Raw genomic sequence first — 15,563 nt, 5'->3', positions numbered from 1 at the left:
GTTCATTATTTATCAGCATATTTAATTCATCATTTATTTACCTAAAGTATGGCCTATGTAACATCCCCTTGAACATACAAATCCACTTTCATTCATTGAGAAATTGCTTGTAGGGTATTTTGAGATATGCATGGGTATAATTAGGATTAATAGAAGTTATTCATTACACTCCTGCTGGACTAAGGGGGAATAGAGACAATTTAGTACATACAGTGCATTTTGGTAAAATACATAATTGCTTGTACTGAAGGGAAACAGCATCACTTGTTGGCCTCGTCAGTTTAGAGAAGCGTCAGGTGTGGTTGTGTGCAAGCACCAATCCAGAGTGCCTGCTGGAATTTGGACCTACACTGGGTATAAAGAGCCTAGTGTTCTAATGGAAGCTCTCATTCACTGTCTGTCTGACCCAGCAAGAAAGCACATGCCTATCTCGAAGTTCCCATGAATCACATTTAGGACCTCTGAAGCCTATTGCCAAATTCACCTTGTGTGTGGTTGCACATCCCTGTATGTGTTCCCATCCTCCCTATTCCTTGTTCATCAATAACAGATCCACTGCAGTCAGATGGAAACTCTATAGCAACAAATACGGCATCGCAGAAAAGGGGTAAAATAAGAAAAGTAGAGCTTTGGAGAGCAATTACATTGAACATCGCTTTACACTGTGACCCAACGAGGATTTAGCGCTCGTGCCGTTTTCCCTGAAACCACTGAGTGTTTTGAGGCGCGAAAATCCAACCACATTCTCAATCAACTGATAGAAAGGATTAGGATTTAGCGAAGAGATAAATCAAAGGAAGGTTCATTTTGAATCTCTCCACACCGTTCATGCTCTGCCAAATTCGTTAATAAATGCCCCATCTCATGAGGTATCGAAGCCAATATGTGTCAATTAATATTCTCAATTTAACACTGAAAAAGCTATAGAGTAGGCCGGACAGGAGGGAGATAAACTAAACTTGACATCCGAGTCAATTACACATAAAAAAACAGGAGAGCAGTACATTTGGAAAGGTTGTTGTCTCACCTTTACAACCAGGGTCAGACCAGGGTCAGTGTCATGAACAGTGTTTTATTGCGTAGTTTAACCATGTACCATGAGTAAAATGACATCCCTACTCTCTGATAATTGAAAACATGTCAGATTGAGCCAGTACTCCATAGTCTTGGGGGGGGGGGTAGCCTACTCAGTAATATTTTGTAATGTTCACACATACAGTGCCTTCGGAAAGTATTCAGACCCCTTGACTTTTTCCACATTTTGTTACTTTACAGCCTTATTCAAAATAGATTTATTCAGTACCTTGTTGAAAAACCAGTGATTACAGCCTCGAGTCTTCTTGGGTATGGCGCTACAAGCTTGGCATACTTGTATTTGGGGAGTTTCTCTCATTCTTCTCTGCAGATCCTCGCTGCACAGCTATTTTCAGGTCTCTCCAGAGATGTTCGATCGGGTTCAAGTCTGGGCTCTGGCTGAGCCACTCAAGAACATTCAGAGACTTGTCCCGAAGCCACGCCTGCGTTGTCTTGGCTGTGTGCTTCGGGTTGTTGTCCTGTTGGATGATGAACCTTTGCCCCAGTCTGAGGTTGTCAGAGCTCTGGAGCAGGTTTTCATCAGTATCTCTCTGTACTTTGCTCCGTTCATCTTTCCCTCATTCCTGACTAGTCTCCCAGTCCCTGGCGCATAAAACATCCCTGCAGTATGATACTGCCACCACCATGCTTCACCATAGGGATGGTGCCAGGTTTCCTCCAAACGTGACGCTTGGCATTCAGGCCAAAGAGTTCAATCTTGGTTTCATCAGATCAAAGAATCTTGTTTCTCATGGTCTGAGAGTCTTTAGGTGCCTTTTGGCAAACACCAAGCGGGCTGCCATGTGCCTTTTACAGAGGAGTGGCTTCTGTCTTGCCACTCTACCATAAAGGCCTGATTGGTGGAGTGCTGCAAAGATGGTTGTCCTTCTGGAAGATTCTCCCATCTTCACAAGGAACTATGGAGCTCTGTCAGAGTGACCATCGGGTTCTTGGCCACCTCCCTGGCAAAGGCCCTACACCCACGATGGCTCAGTTTGGAATAGTCTTGGTGGTTCCAAACTTCTTCCATTTAAGAATGATTGAGGACACTGTGTTATTGGGTACCTTCAATTCTGCAGACATTTTTTGGTACCCTTCTCCAGATCTGTGCCTCAACACAATCCAGTCTCAGAACTCTACAGACAATTCCTTTGACCTCATGGCTTGGTTTTTGCTCTGACATGCTTTGTCAACAGAGGGAGGTGTGTGCCTTTCCAAATAATGTCCAATCAATTGAATTTACCACAGGTGGTCTCCAATCAAGTTGTAGAAACATCTCAAGGATGATCAATGGAAACAGGATGCACCTGAGCTCAATTTGAGCGAAGGTTCTAAATACTTACGTAAATAAGGTATTTTAAAAAATCATAATAATAATAATGTTTTCGCTTTTTCATTATGGGGTATTGTGTGTAGATTGATGAGAACATTCTTTTATTTAATGCATTTTAGAATAAGGCTGTAATGTATAATATTTAACATTTTGTTCGGGGGGAGGGGGTGAATAGCCTTCTCAGTATTATTTGTTACCCTATAGGACTAGATGCTTAAAATAACCTTGTTTTGACATGACATGAACATTTGTAGCAGTAGCCATCGACTCCACCCCATCCATTTAATGGATTCCTTTTTCATAATGCTAAAAATACTGTAGGCCTACAGAGAGTGAAAAAAGTATTTGATCCCCTGCTTTTGTACATTTTCCCACTGACAAAGAAATGATCAGTCTATAATTTTAATAGTAGGTTTATTTGAACAGTGAGAAACAGAATAACAACAAAATCCAGAAAAACACATGTCAAAAATGTTATAAATTGATTTGCATTTTAATGAGGGAAATAAGTATTTGACCCCTTCTCAATCAGAAAGATTTCTGGCTCCTAGGTGTTTTTTATACAGGTAACGAGCTGAGATTAGGATCACACTCTTAAAGGGAGTGCTCCTAATCTCAGTTTGTTACCTGTATAAAAGATACCTGTCCACAGAAGCAATCAAGCAATCAGATTCCAAACTCTCCACCATGGCCAAGACCAAAGAGCTCTCCAAGGATGTCAGGGACAAGATTGTAGACCTACACAAGGCTGGAATGGGCTACAAGACCATCGCCAAGCAGCTTGGTGAGAAGGTGACAACAGTTGGTGCGATTATTCGCAAATGGAAGAAACACAAAAGAACTGTCAATCTCCCTCGGGCCTGAGGCTCCATACAAGATCTCACCTCGTGGAGTTGCAAGGATCATGAGAACGTTGAGGAATCAGCCCAGAACTACACGGGTGGATCTTGTCAATGATTTCAAGGCAGCTGGGAACATAGTCACCAAGAAAACAATTGGTAACACACTACGCCGTGAAGGACTGAAATTCTGCAGCGCCTGCAAGGTCCCCTTGCCCAAGAAAGCACATATACATGCCCGGCTGAAGTTTGCCAATAAACATCTGAATGATTCAGAGGACAACTGGGTGAAAGTGTTGTGGTCAGATGAGACCAAAATGGAGCTCTTTGGCATCAACTCACCTTGCTGTGTTTGGAGGAGGAGGAATGCTGCCTATAACCCCAAGAACACCATCCCCACCATCAAACATGGAGGTGGAAACATTATGCTTTGAGGGTGTTTTTCTGCTAAGTGGACAGGACAACTTCACCGCATCAAAGGGATGATGGATGGGGCCATGTACCATCAAATCTTGGGTGAGAACCTCCTTCCCTCAGCCAGGTCATTGGAAATGGGTCGTGGATGGGTATTCCAGCATGACAATGACCCAAAACACACGGCTAAGGCAACAAAGGAGTGGCTCAAGAAGAAGCACATTAAGGTCCTGAAGTGGCCTAGCCAGTCTCCAGACCTTAATCCCATAGGAAATCTGTGGAGGGAGCTGAAGGTTCCAGTTGCCAACAACAACAAACCTTAATGACTTGGAGAAGATCTGCAAAGAGGAGTGGGACAAAATCCCTACTGAGATGTGTGCAAACCTGGTGGCCAACTACAAGAAACGTCTGACCTCTGTGATTGCCAACAAGGGTTTTGCCACCAAGTACTAAGTCATGTTTTGCAGAGGGTTCAAATACTTATTTCCCTCATTAAAATGCAAATCAATTTATAACAATTTTGACGTGTTTTTCTGGATTTTTTTTGTTCTTATTCTGTCTCTCACTGTTCAAATAAACCTACCATTAAAATTATAGACTGATCATTTCTTTGTCAGTGGGCAAACGTACAAAATCAGCAGGGGATCAAATACTTTTTTTCCCTCAATGTATCTCTAGCCCGTTCATAGACGGTCATGTTAAACGTACAGTGCCTTCAGGAAGTACACACCCCTTGACATTTTCACATTTTGTTGTGTTACAGCCTGAATTTAAAATGGATTAAATTGAGATTGTTTTGTCACTGGCCTGCACACAATACCCTATAATGTCAAAGTGGAATTATGTTTTTCGAAATGTTTACAAATTCATTTAAAATGAAAAGCTGAAATGTCTTGCGTCAATAAGTACCCTTTGTTATGACAAGCCTAAATAAGTTCAGGAGTGAAAATGTGCTTAACAGGTCACATAATAAGTTGCATGGATTCACTCTGAATGACTACCTTATCTCTGTACCCTACACATAAAATTATCTCTAAGGTCCCTCAGTCGGGCCTCCCGAGTGATGCAGTGGTCTAAAGCACTGCATCGCAGTGCTAGCTGTGTCACTAGAGATTCTGGGTTTGAGTCTAAAATGTTGTGCAGAAATTGGATTACATCCCTGTTAGTGAACATTTCTCCTTTGCCAAGATGATCCATCCACCTGAGAGGTGTGACATATCAAGAAGCTGATTAAACAGCATGATCATTAAACAGCACAGGTGCACCTTGTGATACAGACAATAAAAGGCCACATTAAAATGTGCAGTTTTGTCACACAACACAATGCCAAAGATGTCTCACATTTTGAGGGAGCTTGCAATTGCCATGCTGACTGCAGAAATGTCCACCAGAGCTGTTGCTAGATAATTGAATGTTAATTTCTCTACCATAAGCCACCTCCAACTTCGTTTTGGAGAATTTGGCAGTACATACAAATGGCCTCACATTCGCAGACCACGTTTAACCACACCAGCCCAGGACCTCCACATCTGGCTTCTTCTCCTGCAGGATTGTCTGAGACCAGCCACCCGGACAGCTGATGAAACTGTGGGTTTGCACAACCAAAGAATTTCTGCAGAAACTGTCAGAAACCATCTCAGGGATGCTCATCTGCTTGCTCGTCGTCCTCACCATAGTCTTGACCTGACTGCAGTTCGCCGTCGTAATCAACTTCAGGGACAAATGCTCTCCTTCAATGGTCACCGGCACACTGGAGAAGTGTGCTCTTCATGGATGAATCCCGGTTTCACCTGAACCGGGCAGATGGCAGACTGCATGTATGGTGTTGTGTGGGTGAGCGGTTTGCTGATATCAGTGTTGTGAACAGAGTGCCCCATGGATGCGTTAGAGTTAGGGTATGGGCAGGCATAAGCTACGGACAATGAACACAATTTTGTCGATGGCAATTTGAATGCACAGAGATACTGTGACGAGATCCTGAGCCATTCACCTCATGTTTAAGTGGAATAATGCACGGCCCCATAGTTCAAGGATCTGTACACACTTCCTGGAAGCTGAAAATGGCACAGTTCGTCAATGGCCTGCTTACCAGACATGTCATCCATTGAGCATGTTTGGGATGCTCTGGATCGATGTGTATGACAGCATGTTCCAATTCCCTCCAATATCCAGCAACTTCTAACAGCCATTGAAAAGGAGTGGGACAACATTCCAAAGGCCACAATCAACAACCTGATCAATTCTATGCGAAAGAGATGTCACACTGCATGAGGCAAATGGTGGTCACACTAGATACTGACTAGTTTTCTGATTCACACCCCTACCCTTTTTAAGGTATCTGTGATCAACAGATGGTTCCAAAGAAGTTTGAAACCACCAAGACTCTTCCTAGAGCTGGCTGCCTGGCCAAACTGAGCAATCGGGGGAGAAGGGCCTTGGTCAGGGAGGTGACCAAGAGCCCAATGGTCACTCTGACAGAGCTCCAGGAGAGATGGGAGAATCTTCCAGAAGGATAATCATCTCTGCAGCACTCCACCAATCAGGCCTTTATGGTAGAGTGGCCAGACAGAAGCCACTCCTCAGTAAAAAGCACATGGCAGCCCGCTTGGTGTTTTCCAAAAGGCACTTAAAGTACTCTCAGATCATGAGAAACGAGATTCTCTGGTCTGATGAAACCAAGATTGAACTCTTTGGCCTGAATGCCAAGCGTCACGTCTGGAGGAAACCTGGCACCATCCCTACAATGAAGCATGGTGGCAGCATCATGCTGTGTGGATGTTTTACAGTGTCAGGGACTGGGACACTAGTCAGGATCGAGGGAAAGATGATCGGAGCAAAGTATAGAGAGATCCTTGACGAAGACCTGCTCTAGAGCGCTCTAGGACCTCAGACTGGGGCAATGACCCTAAGCACACAGCCAAGACAACACAGGAGTGGCTTTGGGACAAGTCTCTGAATGTCCTTGAGTGACCCAGCCAGAGACTGGACTTTCGCCCAATCAAACATCTCTGTAGAGACCTGAAAACAGCTGTGCAGCAATGCTCTCCATCCAACCTGAGAGGTTGAGAGGATCTGCAGAGAAGAATGGGACAAACTCCCCAAATACAGGTGTGACAAGTTTTATACCCAAGAAGAATCAAGGCTGTAATCGCTGCCAAAGGAGCTTCAACAAAGTACTAAGTAAAGGGTCTGAATACTTACGTAATATTTAAGTTTGGAATTTTTTATACAATTGCAGAAATGCTTTGTCATTATGGGTATTGTGTGTAGATTGATGAGGGGGAAAATGATTTAATCGATTTTGAATAAGGCTGTAACGTAACAAAATGTGGAGAAAGTCAGTGCGTCTGAATACTTCCCGAAGGCATTGTAAATCTGCTTGAAAATCTAGCAATGATCAACAACCAATTTGACAGAGCTTGAACAATTTTGAAACGAATAGAGACAGGCATATTTACCCAGATAGACTCACAGCTGTAATTGCTGATAAAGGGGATTCTAACAGGTATTGATTCAGAGGATTAAATACTTATCTAATCAAGATATATTACGTTTTTTATGTTTCATACATTTCTATGTTTCATACCATTTTTTCTCCACAATGACTACAGTATTTTTAGTAGATCATTGACAAATAGTTACAATTAAATCAATTTTAATCCCTCTTTATAACACAGCAAAATGTGAAAAAAGTCAGGTGAATACTATCTGAAGGCACTGTATACCGTCTGTCCATAAACCTGTCTGCCACCCAAGACAAAGGCTCAGACGCTGTCCTGAAGCTTTGTCTGAACGTCACTATGCTCCGACGCTGTCCTGAAACTTTGTCTGAACGTCACTATGCTCCGACGCTGTCCTGAAGCTTTGTCTGAACGTCACTATGCCTCGCTTGCCATACGGTTTTGGAAACATTTAGAACTTAACTTTCACATCAGAGAGAAAGAATAATAATACATCAAAAAATAGTTACTACACACCTTTACAGGGGCGGCAGGTTGCCTTGTGGTTTAGAGCGTTGGGCCAGTAACCGAAAGGTTGCTGGTTCAAATCCATGAGCCGACTAGGTGAGAAATCTGTCAATGTGCCCTTTGAGCAAGGCACTTAACCGTAGTTGCTTCTGCAAATCTCTGTATATATGAGCATCTGCTAAATGAATAAAACATTTATATGTATAGCAGCCATATTGCCATGTTACAGCCCTTGTTTACGGAAGACAGAGTCGGCCACCTGTTTTAATTAGCTATCGAAGTGTCTCCGAACACCTGTGTGTAACGGAAAAAGGGCGTCAGAATAGTGTTGTAACTGAAAATGACTGTCGACTGCAACTCTGTTAAAACTACTTTAAACAGTGGACAGTAAGTGTATATAATGCATTTGTGAAGTTATTTTGGTTTGAGAATAGAGGGCTTTAAATTTCCAAAAATGTATCGCAAGCGAGGATTATTAACGTTTCCAAACGGTAAACAGAGCATCGGGATTGTAGTTAACATGGACCCTGCTGTGGTCTGTACCTTCAGCTGAGAACCCACGAGTGGGAAGCTGTAAGTCCCTTTAGGCTAGCTCTTGAGAACCCAAGAGTGGGAAGCTGTAAGTCCCTTTAGGCTAGCTCTTGAGAACCCAAGAGTGGGAAGCTGTAAGTCCCTTTAGGCTAGCTCTTGAGAACCCAAGAGTGGGAAGCTGTAAGTCCCTTTAGGCTAGCTCTTGAGAACCCAAGAGTGGGAAGCTGTAAGTCCCTTTAGGCTAGCTCTTGAGAACCCAGAGTGGGAAGCTGTAAGTCCCTTTAGGCTAGCTCTTGAGAACCCAAGAGTGGGAAGCTGTATATATTAGGCTAGCTCTTGAGAACCCAAGAGTGGGAAGCTGTAAGTCCCTTTAGGCTAGCATTTAGCTGTAAGTCCCTTTAGGCTAGCTCTTGAGAACCCAAGAGTGGGAAGCTGTAAGTCCCTTTAGGCTAGCTCTTGAGAACCCAAGAGTGGGAAGCTGTAAGTCCCTTTAGGCTAGCTCTTGAGAACCCAAGAGTGGGAAGCTGTAAGTCCCTTTAGGCTAGCTCTTGAGAACCCAAGAGTGGGAAGCTGTAAGTCCCTTTAGGCTAGCTCTTGAGAACCCAAGAGTGGGAAGCTGTAAGTCCCTTTAGGCTAGCTCTTGAGAACCCAAGAGTGGGAAGCTGTAAGTCCTTTAGGCTAGCTCTTGAGAACCCAAGAGTGGGAAGCTGTAAGTCCCTTTAGGCTAGCTCTTGAGAACCCAAGAGTGGGAAGCTGTAAGTCCCTTTAGGCTAGCTCTTGAGAACCCAAGAGTGGGAAGCTGTAAGTCCCTTTAGGCTAGCTCTTGAGAACCCAAAAGTGGGAAGCTGTAAGTCCCTTTAGGCTAGCTCTTGAGAACCCAAGAGTGGGAAGCTGTAAGTCCCTTTAGGCTAGCTCTTGAGAACCCAAGAGTGGGAAGCTGTAAGTCCCTTTAGGCTAGCTCTTGAGAACCCAAGAGTGGGAAGCTGTAAGTCCCTTTAGGCTAGCTCTTGAGAACCCAAGAGTGGGAAGCTGTAAGTCCCTTTAGGCTAGCTCTTGAGAACCCAAGAGTGGGAAGCTGTAAGTCCCTTTAGGCTAGCTCTTGAGAACCCAAGAGTGGGAAGCTGTAAGTCCCTTTAGGCTAGCTCTTGAGAACCCAAGAGTGGGAAGCTGTAAGTCCCTTTAGGCTAGCTCTTGAGAACCCAAGAGTGGGAAGCTGTAAGTCCCTTTAGGCTAGCTCTTGAGAACCCAAGAGTGGGAAGCTGTAAGTCCCTTTAGGCTAGCTCTTGAGAACCCAAGAGTGGGAAGCTGTAAGTCCTTTAGGCTAGCTCTTGAGAACCCAAGAGTGGGAAGCTGTAAGTCCCTTTAGGCTAGCTCTTGAGAACCCAAGAGTGGGAAGCTGTAAGTCCCTTTAGGCTAGCTCTTGAGAACCCAAGAGTGGGAAGCTGTAAGTCCCTTTAGGCTAGCTCTTGAGAACCCAAGAATGGCCAATCTCAAAGGCCTATGTACACGATTATATCAAGACATCAATGTAGTATGAAATCAAATCCAAGACCAGAAATATGGCTCATATTATCTGATGTGTCTCATACCTTATTGATGTGTTGAGTCTTTTTCCTTCCATTTACACATGCTCTTTGGATATTCAGGCCTGCATGCACAGTATCATCATAGCCATCAAAATGTAAATGAACTGTCATAATGTAATACATACTTCAATGCTACTTGGTTTGTACGGTCGTGGCTAAAAGTTTTGAGAATGACACAAATATTCATTTCACAAAGTCTGCTGCCTCAGTTTGTATGATGGCAATTTGCATATACTCCAGAATGTTATGAAGAGTGATCAGATGTATTGCAATTGAATTGCAAAGTCCCTCGTTGCCATGCAAATGAACTGAATCCCCAAAAAACATTTCCACTGCATTTCAGCCCTGCCACAAAAGGACCAGCTGAAATCATGTCAGTGATTCTCTCGTTGACACAGGTGTGAGTGTTGACGAGGACAAGGCTGGAGATCACTCTGTCATGCTGATTGAGTTTGAATAACAGACTGGAATCTTAAAAAGGAAGGTGGTGCTTGGAATCATTGTTCTTCCTCTGTCAAACATGGTTACCTGCAAGGAAACACGTGCGGTCATCATTGCTTTGCACAAAAAGAGCTTCACAGGCAAGGATATTGCTGCCAGTAAGATTGCACCTAAATCAACCATTTATCGGATCAACAAGAACTTCAAGGAGAGCTGTTCAATTGTTGTGAAGAAGGCTTCAGGGTGCCCAAGAAAGTCCAGCAAGCGCCAGGACCGTCTCCTAAAGGTGATTCAGCTGTGGAATCGGGGCACCACCAGTATAGAGCTTGCTCAGGAATGGCAGCAGGCAGGTGTGAGTGCATCTGCACGCACAGTGAAGCGAAGACTTTTGGAGGATGGCCTGGTGTCAAGAAGGGCAGCAAAGAAGCCACTTCTCTCCAGGACAAACATCAGGGACAGACTGATATTCAGTAAAAGGTACAGGGATTGGACTGCTGAGGACTGGGGTAAAGTCATTTTCTTTGATGAATTCCCTTTCCGATTGTTTGGGGCGTCCGGACAAAAGCTTGTCCGTAGAGGACAAGGTGAGCGTTACCATCAGTCCTGTGTCATGCCAACAGTAAAGCATCCTGAGACCATTCATGTGTGGGGTTGCTTCTCAGCCAAGGGGGGTGGGCTCACTCATAATTTTGCCTAAGAACACAGCCATGAATGAATATTGGTACCAACACATCCTCCGAGAGCAACTTCTCCCAACCATTCAGGAACCGTTTGGTGACGAACAATGCCTTTTCCAGCATGATGGAGCACCTTGCCATAAGGCAAAAGTGATAAGTAAGTGTCTCGGGGAACAAAACATCGATATTTTGGGTCCATGGCCAAGAAACTCCCCAGACCTTAATCCCATTGAGAACTTGTGGTCAATCCTCAAGAGGCGGGTGGACAAACAAAACCCCACAAATTCTGACAAACTCCAAGCATTGATTATGTAAGAATGGGCTGCCATCAGTCAGGATGTGGCCCAGAAGTTAATTGACAGCATGCCAGGGCGGATTGCAGAGGTCTTGAAAAAGAAGGGTCAACACTGCAAATATTGACTCTTTGCATCAACTTCATGTAATTGTCAATAAAATCCTTTGACACTTATGAAATGCTTGTAATTATACTTCAGAATTCCAAAGTAACATCTGTCAAAAATATCTAAAGACACTGAAGCAGCAAACTTTGTGAAAATTAATATTTGTGTAATTCTCAAAACTTTTGGCCAGGACTGTAGATGTAACAGGTTCCTGTGTTATCATGATATTGTGATGCATCTCTTTCTTGTCTTTTTCCATGTGTGTGCATCTCAGTTCACCCTCCCTCAGTCTGAGGCTATGAGAGGGAGAGAGGAGTCCCAGGCCTCACCATCATGCTACTTCTGAGAAGCAGGGATGACATTTTGGCTGCCAATACACAAGGTAGGACACACTGATGGACATTTTTTATACTATCATTGTCTTACAGCAACTAACCCACACAACCCATCTCATCCCTGAGTGTGTGTGTTAGTCACACACTGTAGTTTACACACTGGGGATACTGTATGTATGAGAGTTTGTCTCGTGTTGATATTCTTCTGCTCGTCTGTGAAAATGAGTCAACAACATCTTAAATTCTACAACATCTCCAGGTTTACACATTTTCTGTGTCCCATAAAACTGTAATCTCCAGCATAAACATATCAATGTGGAGATGGTTTGTGGTGGTAGTGGTGCAGGGTGAGACCTGCAGGCCTTGTGGTGGAAAGGGCCACAGGATTTTAACGTGGTGTGCTTTTTGATCGATGGACTGCGTCACCGTGTGAGATTTACTTGGTTATTCAACCTGACCCAGCCACTATTGACTACTAGCTTAATTTGCATGGCTCTACGGATATTGATCAAGCAATTAAAGGATTTATTGAATGAGATTTTGTGACAAAAGGGTGTGCCCATCTGTGTGTATATTGAGTTCAGATTTTGTATGTAGGCCTATGTGTGTCTGTGTTTTGTTATGTGTGATAAGATGAAGAAGACATTTGTTATTCCCTGAAGTGCGACTGAGAATGGGCTCTCTACGTATATGAATACAGAAACAGTCAATAATGGCTCATAAACAGCTATTATCAACCAGAGCCATTATCATATTTTTCATATTTTCCTCTTTGCAATGCGTTCAGCTCATCTCTCTCTCAATACGCGTTCCCTCTCTCATATGCATCCTCCGACTCTCACTATCATTTTGACTTTGAACGTACGCTCTCCCCCTTTTCCACCCTCCTATCGTCTTTTTCTCCGTGCACTGTTAATCGGGCGTGACTTTCAAGAGACTGAGCCACCATACGTGTGAGACCGAGAAACTAAATTATTCTCTTATGGGATCTAGATGTGAGCACACTACAAATGCTATTACTACTATGACTGAAAAGCACCGCCCTTAACAACGGCCTTCTTTACTGTTCATGGAACACTCTATACTGTGTTACTAACGGTTGATGTCGCATTATTAGACCAAGCATTGATATAGAACATAACCAAATCAGCAATATTATTGAATAATATTATCCATTTCACTACTCCGTTTCAACTCCACCGACTTTTACATCGAGTGTGTTTAAGCCTTTTTAATAGCAATATTTTTTATACATGAGGCTATTAGGCCTAAATCCAATCATTTTTCTCTCTCTAATCTTTTATGAAGCTTAGAAACTAAACAGGACATTTTAGAATAATGGTTTGAATAAGGATATTGGTCTATCAGAATTCTAGTTCATAGATCTGTTTTAGGTCTTATCTATAGCTCATGTATACATATTACAAATGGGATTTCTTCTCTTTGTTGTATTACTGTAGCCTTTGTCATTGCCATGCACAGTTATGTTTCAATGCTCTGCGGCTTGGCTCTTGTGTTAGTCATTTTTCTTTTGACTGATGGAGAGAACGGTCTCGAAAGCAGATGGAGAGCAAGATAATAGATTACTATTTGAGCTGGCATAAAGGAAACCTTTTAAAATGGTGTTTTGTTTTACTAAGTCATCAAAGCAGTTTAAAAATAGACTCTCGAGCAGCACATACAAGCATGGATCCCAACACATGTCAGAGGTAGACATGCAGTGGCATATACAATACAATACAGCTACAACCTTTGATCTTGAAAATAGTCTGAAATATTCCAAAATAAGCACACTCTGCCCTACCCCTCACCATAAAACCTAATTAAAAGATAAAGGATGAGTAGGACTTACTACACATGGAGTTATGTATCTTGTCAATATCTTGACACCTGCTCCAGTGTTTTATACTGCTTTACCCTCTTTGCTGAATAGAAAGAGAGAGAGAATGTTTCTTTCAACTTGTCCATAAAAGGAGGCAAAATTGATATCCTGAAAGTTAGTTAGCATAAAGGAGGAGGGATGGATAGTGAAGAGACTAAGACTATTCTTCAAATTTCTGAAGATGAACATAGGTCTAGATATAGTAGATTTGGGAATAAAATGGCTATTGATTGTCTGTTGCTTATGTTTGATGGCTTGTGAGAGTATGGTGTGGTGTGTATTGGATCATCAACAATACTATTTCAATATTGTAGGCCTATTTGTGAATATTCGGGGACATATAAAAACAAATGATTACTGTGTAGTCTTTCTAGGTTAGGATCTGTGGAATATAGTCAACATCAATCTGGCTAATATCCAATTATTGAAGAATGTAGTGGCTGTTGTAGAATTATATGGAAACTATTGGCTTCAATAGGTTTTATTGCAGAGGTAATGCTATCAATGAATATAAATTGGATCTACCAGAATCACCTATTCAGATTGACCTGACACATGTCAGGCTGAGCATAGAACAGACTGAATTGTCAACAGGAATCAATACACCTTCACTCATCCTTGTCTCCACAGAGGAACATAAGTCACCTGGAAAACTGCCTCGAGACCCAATCATTAGCTGAGCATTGAATTCCAACATTTGCTTTGGTGACATCTGTTACCTTCAGGCACTTCTTTGGATACTACCTTGTCGAGACTTCAGAGGTGTATGTTGATGCTCCAGTTTCTGTATGTATGTATGGAAAAACCTACATGTACATAGCTTTGAACAGTTGTACAGTTGAAGTTGGAAGTTTACATACACCTTAGCCAAATACATTTAATTAAACTCATTTTCTTTTTACAATTCCTGACACTTAATCCTTGTAAAAAAAATCCCTGTCTTAGGTCAGTTAGGATCAGCACTTTATTTTAAGAATGTGAAATGTGAGAATAATAGTAGAGAGAATGATTTATTTCAGCTTGTATTTCTTTCATCACATTCCCAGTGGGTCAGAAGTTTACATACACTCAATTAGTATTTGGTAGAATTGCCTTTAAATTGTCTAACTTGGGTCAAACGTTTTGGGTAGACTTCCACAAGCTTCCCACAATAAGTTGGGTGAATTTTGGCCCATTCCTCCTGACAGAGCTGGCGTAACTGAGTCAGGTTTGTAGGCCTCCTTGCTAGCTTTTTCAGTTCTGCTCACACATTTTCTATAGGATTGAAGTCAGGGCTTTGTGATGGCCACTCCAATACCTTGACTTTGTTGTCCTTAAGCCATTTTGCCACAACTTTGGAAGTATACTTGGGGTCATTGTTCATTTGAAAGACCCATTTGCGACCAAGCTTTAACTTTGTGACTGATGTCTTGAGATGTTGCTTCAATATATCCACATAATTCTCCGTCCTCATGATGCCATCTATTTTGTGAAGTGCACCAGTCCTTCCTGCAGCAAAGCACCCCCACAACATTATGCTGCCACCCCCGTGCTTCACGGTTGGGATGGTGTTCTTTCAGCTTGCAAGCTTCCCCCTTTTTCCTCCAAACATAATGATGGTCATTATGGCCAAACAGTTCTATTTTTGTTTTATCAGACTTAAGGACATTTCTCCCAAAAGTGTGATCTTTGTCCCCATGTGCAGTTGCAAACCGTAGTCTGGATTTTTTATGGCGGTTTTGGAGAAGTGGCTTCTACCTTGCTGAGCGGCCATTCAGGTTATGTCGACTCGTTTTACTGTGGTTATAGATTCTTTTGTGCCTGTTTCCTCCAGCATCTTCACAAGGTCCTTTGCTGTTGTTCTGGAATTGATTTGTACTTTTCGCACCAAAGTGCGTTCATCTCTAGGAGACAGAACGTGTCTCCTTCCTGAGCGGTATGACGGCTGTGTGGTCCCATGGTGTTTATACTTGTGTACTATTTTTTGTACAGATGAACGTGGTACCTTCAGGCCTTTGGAAAGTACTCCCAAGGATGAACTAGACTTATGGAGGTCTACAATTTTTTTTTTGAGTTCTTGGTTGATTTCTTTTGATTTTCCCA

At 42.6% G+C, this 15,563-nt stretch overlaps 1 pseudogene; it reads left to right on the top strand.

Moving 5' to 3' along the window:
* The window catches only part of LOC124000817, a 125,225-nt pseudogene that overhangs the window by 4,711 nt on the left and 104,951 nt on the right, over positions 1-15,563 (top strand).

Source organism: Oncorhynchus gorbuscha, linkage group LG16 (genome assembly GCF_021184085.1).
Source record: "Oncorhynchus gorbuscha isolate QuinsamMale2020 ecotype Even-year linkage group LG16, OgorEven_v1.0, whole genome shotgun sequence".
NCBI classification, from domain to species: Eukaryota; Metazoa; Chordata; class Actinopteri; order Salmoniformes; family Salmonidae; genus Oncorhynchus; species Oncorhynchus gorbuscha.
Note: the sequence above shows the minus strand (reverse complement) of the source record. Positions and strands in the feature narration are given on the sequence as shown.